Genomic DNA, 6,000 nt, shown 5'->3' with positions numbered 1-6,000 from the left:
ATTTAGGTCAGTATCGGACCGATACCGATACGTAATATCGGATCGGTCCATCTCTAATTTGGAGTAAGGATTTTACTAAACTGAAACTATGGCAGCAACTTTAAATTAAATCCAGTGAAAGCTTTATACAAAGAGGAATTCAGACTCTGAATGTGCAGGAGCACAATGGTTAGCTAGTAGACAAAATCTCTTTTTGTCAAAGATTCAATGAGCCATTGAGCATTTATCAACTTAAAAACTTCATGTCAGAAAGACTCGGAGAGACTTAGCAGCTTAAACATCCACAGACTGTTATTTTAGAAGACTTAACAACATTCTTCTAACAAGAACTTTCCTCTTCAAGTAGAGTGAGTGAAATGTGCACATCTCCTTCTCTGTGTGTTGTTTTAATATTGACAGAACTGTTCATATGCCTGTGTGCATTTCTATAGGTTAAATTCTACATTGAGTCTTGCTTGGCTGTGTTTAGCTGCTTGAGCACCAGGGGCAGACCCAGATAGGCCAGAAAGGCAAGAAATAGACAGTTTTAAATAACAAAAAAATGTTGGACACTATTTTTATATTTTTAGAAGCCAAGTAGTCATAGATAAATTTGTCGATTACTGCTGCTTTGTCCTGATTTTGTTGTAAAATTTATACTTCTCTTTTAATTTTGATGATAACACGGCATGTGCAAGTCTTGCATGTGCATGACACAGTTATGTGTAAAATTATATCACTGACCTCAGCAGCGTTATTGTCTTACTTGACCTGTTTGGTTTTGTTTTTAAAAGAAAAATTCAGCTCACTTGCCACCTGTCGCCTCCAAAAAACAAACAATGCAACTTAGAGAGGATCAGATCAGAAAAAAAGCTTATGGTTTTCTTTTAGGGCTTAGGTTTTCTCATGTAGTTTCTACTCTTGGTCATATAGGAATTGGAGTTCAATTTATTGTAATTATATAGACGTATAAGGCTCAAGGCACCTTATATTATAAGGTAGAAGGTAAAGACCTTACAATAATACAGAGAAAACTCCAACAATCAGATGAGCAAGTGCTTGGCGACAGTGGGAATTAAAAACTTCCCTTAACAGGAAGAAACCTCCAGTAGGACCAGACAGCCATCTGCTGTGACCGGTTTCAGATGAGCAACAGTCCAGGAATGACTCATCTATATTTTCTCTTTTTCTGGTTTACATTTTCTTTTCTTTTAATGTTTTTTTTTTTAAAATATTTTTCTCCCTGCAAAGATCCTTGTTAGTAGAATAGATGTGCAACAGCAGTAAAACACAATGCCCATGCTAATGAAGACAACATGTAAACATTGTGCAACAATTTTGGGAAAAAAATAAAAGTATAGAATGCATCAAATAAATGGTTGAAGCATCTAAAATGAAAACAAAAAACAGGTCACTTGGTCACAGTTCAGCTCAGGTGCATACAGATAGACGTGTGTACTTTAGTAACAGACACATTATAACTCACACACCCTGGTTATATATATGGTTATGTTAGTGTAAGTATCCATGAAACATTTCACAACAATTTAAAAACACAGTTATTCTCCCAAAAGTAGAATGAAAAAAAGTGATTTGTTCATTTTTAAGAATACAGCATTTATCACCTTTTCAGTCTGCATACACAGCTACCTGCCCTCGAGCCTATATCACTCAACCCCCTTGTGTGTCTACGTGTTCCCTGACATATATGCGCTCTTGTGAAGTGCTGTTTAGTGTTAAGTACCTTTCTGTGCCGCCCTCCGCCCTTCCCTTCTCCATCGCCGTGGGGAATGATGTAGGGGAGTTCGGGAGGGCTGCCGCAGTTCTCCCGCAGACACTGTGTTTATTTAGCCTGACATTCCTCCACTGCTCTCTGAACGGGAGAGCCGGCTACTCTGCCTAGTATCATCCTAACTCACGTCCACCCCGTCAGAACCAATGACATTTGAAGTGAGTGTGTGTGTGTGTGAGCAGATGGCAGAACATAGACAATATTCCAGCACATATGACTATCTCCTCTAAGTGTCATGGTTACCAGATCTTGAGCGTACATTATGGTCTTTATGCTGCTGTGTGATGAGCAGGAAGCCATTACGCTTGACGACGGATGGTTTATATGTCGGGCTCCTCGCCTCACAATGAGCTTCACGCTAAAAGAAGAACCAAAGCAGCGGTCAGGCTGGTCTGTCCTGTGTCACCGCAGTGGGAGTTTATTTATCCTTCAAGTCTCATTAAGCCACTGACTTTGCCCTGTGCGCATTTTGGATCATCGAGTAGCCACAGTCCACGGGGGCCTCTAATGAGTCAGTGGAGTTTTCTGTCGATGCCTTTCACGTGGACGTCTTTATTTGCCCCTGTTCAGGGTTTCTTCTAATTGATATTGAGTGCCGACTCACAGTTCAGTTAGCGTGTGTTGAACTGCTTGTCGCTCAAAATTAGCAGATTTTTACAAGGCAGCCCGGGCGCCGATGTGTGCGCCCAAACCCGTCCTTATTATGCGGTCAGCGACACAATTTACAATTCACTTTCTTCACTTCGACTTTTGGCTGCACGGGTGCATTTCTTCTGTACCCTTTTTGGGTGAACTTTCTGTGTTTTATTCCTTCTGGAAAGCTCAGTAACATATTTCACTCCGAGTTTGGGTTCAGAGTCAGAGTATTGGCTTGCTCATTAGAAAAACTCACCCACTCTTTGTTCGTGTTTCTTTATTGCTGTTACTATGTGTGAAAATGTGATTCAAATCTGTCATGCACCATAGGTTTGTGTCATTGCCGCAGCGTGCGTGTGTTTCGTTTTTCTCCACGACCAGTTGCTTCTGGCCTGTCTCACTCGTTACCCTGTCATAACAAGCACTTTGCCGCCGTATTTCACCTTACATGCATACAGCCAACACACACACTTACACACATTCTGACTTTTCCTCACCTCATTAAGCTGCAGAAGAGAAGAGGCAGAAATAAGGGAGCAAGAGGGCCGTAGAAATGGACAAGAACGAGAAAGCGCGAGGCCTTGAAAGCCCGTGTTTTATGTTTAATGCTTTTTTAGGTCATCCTCTAGTGCCGCAACCTGTTAAGTCATCCTCTGTTTTGAAGAACTCTTAAATCCAAAGTGCCAGGTCGGATCTGTCAGGAGGGGCCCGGGCATGAGAGATAGTGGATGTAGGTGTGTGTACGTCAGACAAAGTTTGTGTGTTCACTAAAAACTCCCAATCTGCCTTTCACATATACAGGCACGCATGGATGAATGCACAAGACACACATATACTATATCATCCCTTCCACCTCTGAACCTCCAGAGACACGCACAGACACACACACACACACTACTTCTCTGAAAAAGCCAAAGGCCCGCTGTGATTTTACAGGGAATGCCTTTCAGCCTGGTAACTCAGTCTGACTCAGACTCTTTACAACAACCGTGCAATTCCGTCATGCGTGGCCCGGGACACACGAGCAGCCGCTGGATGAGAAGCTTTGGCAGCTGTCCTCCCCTAGCCGTGGACGCTCACAGTGGGACTTGACTGCGGGGAATGTGATAGCGACCTTGTCTTAGCGTACTAATGCAGCCTCCGCAAACACAGGATGGATAGCCTGTCCGCAATGGCTGCCGTTCAGACTGGAGAGCGCTGCTAAACGCATATCCTGCAAGGCTTCTTATGTGTTGCACCGTTCCTGTTGCTAAGTTATGGTGTGGTTATTGAGCATGGTCCCCAGACATGGAGACGAATAGATTTCACTTGTTTTTTAAGGATATGCAATACAGTCTGGCCTCAAGGTCGGCCACATGGCTTTTTCCCTTTGGGTCTGTTTTACTGATTGGGGGAAAGTTAAATACTACCAAGTATTCCCCAGGTTAGGTTAGATGTACACATTTTAAAGGTTAAGTTCCTTTTGAGGCTGGGCTTTGCTATGAAAGCTAGCCAGGAGTCTCCTGCGGCTAAAAAAAACAATCAATGAAATAAGTCATAACCACTCATGACAATTATCGAGACTTGCAAGAAATACAATATTCTTCTAGATTTTGTGGATTTAATGGACATGTAGTGTTTTTTAAATCAGTAATTCAGGTCTTTTAGATATATGGAGACAGCATTTCTTGTAGCTTGTGAGGCTGCTGACATTTGCTAATTGGTCCTAAAGGTACATTTGATGGTAACAGAGATGTCATTAGTCATTAATAGGGAGGTTTTGGAGTCATTTTTCATAATACAAGTACTGGACAGTTGACCTGATGATAGTAAAACATTAAAAGTTCATTACAGTACATTCATACACAAGTTCACCAGTGATATTTATTGGATCCCAGTCCGATAATGGGCCAATTATGAAATTCTGTGATGTTGTATGTTTAGTATGTCACGCTGCAGCAGTGTGTTGGCAGAACCATACATTCTGATAGAAGGAGAGCTAACAGCTCATCAGGCTAACATCAGTTAAATGCAGTTTATAAGCAAACAGCGGTCAAGGAAGCTGATAATACCTGAAAACCCAATAATGGCATTTTTTTCTGTCTCACCTTGTGGTGCTCCTGCCTTGTTCTCCTTATATATATTCTGTGGCTTTTATGGTGAAACAGAAATAACTTTATAAACAGTCCTTAAAAAAACAAGTAGACCTTCTCCCATGAAATCAAATTTTCTGTTTAGGAATGTAAAATAAATAAATAAAATTATATGCTGTAATCATAAAGGCCATAAAGGGATGGACATAGTCTGCAACAAGGCTGTGGTAGACTATGACCCAAATGCAACGCAGGCTGGATCCATGCTTTCATGCTTTCTTTGCCAAATTCTGACTCTTCCATCTGAATGTTGCAGCAGAAATTGAGACTTATCAGAAACTGACCCTCATCAGTAGGGATGGGAGCTTCTGCTCTCCCGTTTTGGTAAGCCTGTGTGAATTATAGCCTCTAAATGACAGAAGTAAGACCTGGTGTAGACTTTAGCTGTTGTTGTCCATTAATCTGACGTTTCAATATGTTGTACAGTCAGAGATGCTCTTCTGGATACATTGATATTCAGAAGAGGTACCCTAAAGAGTTTTAGTTTCTTTTGTCTTTCTATTAGCTTAATGCAGGTACTTACTATTTTTTCAACCATTCTCTATAAATCAAGGGGATGGCAGTGTGGGAAAATCCAGGTAGATCAGCAGTTTCAGACTCAGCAGGTGTCAGGCATTACTCAGACCTGGCAACAATAACCATGCCAATTCAGCAGGTTGCCTTGATCATGCCTAAATCCACTAAATTGCTGCCATCTGATTGGCTAATTAGATATTTGCATTAATGAACATTTGGACAGGTGTGCCAATGAAGTTATGTGTAAATAATGTGTCTTATTTTTATAGTATTTTAATCAGGATCAAACTGAGAAACATGTCTGCAGAGCTATGCTAACAACATAAAGAACTGAGACTATTTTACTACACAGTGAAACATACATACTTCATTTGTACTGCTAAATAGAATAGACTGAGTTTAAATAGACTGAATTCAAAGCTCATTAAATAAAAACCTGCACTATGGCAGCTTTCCTCTTGTCAGGCATCTGGTTGTGCCATTGTCACTGGCTGTCAGGGGGCTGGGGTCGCCGTAGCCCTGGGGCTCGGATGCCAGTTCGAATGTGTTACCTGTTTTGCCCCTGGGTTGCTCTGGTTTGACAGGTTCCTGTGTGCAAACTACATATTTTCCCTATCCTGCCCACAGCGAGATAGATCAATCAAGCTCAACCAGAGTTTGGTCTTGGCAGCCACAGTGACAGACATCTCATCCTTTATCACTGTCGGAGTACCTGTGATGGATGAAGAGCTAAATTGCTGCTATTGGATGAACTGTTGAATCATTAGGAGTGCATTCATAAGATTCAGTGGTGCATGAAGAAAAAAAACCTAGAAACAATTCTAGAAATATGACAGAAACAGATGATAAAAAAGAGAAAAGGTCAAATAAGAACTGAAAGACGACACAGAAACACTTCGACCACCTCTATTGCTCAAAAATTCCACCTTCATGCTATCCTTGAGC

The sequence above is a fragment of the Haplochromis burtoni genome, unplaced genomic scaffold (assembly GCF_018398535.1).
Source record: "Haplochromis burtoni strain Fernald_Lab_line unplaced genomic scaffold, NCSU_Asbu1 Contig_94, whole genome shotgun sequence".
Lineage (NCBI taxonomy): Eukaryota > Metazoa > Chordata > Actinopteri > Cichliformes > Cichlidae > Haplochromis > Haplochromis burtoni.
This window is presented reverse-complemented; position numbering follows the sequence as displayed.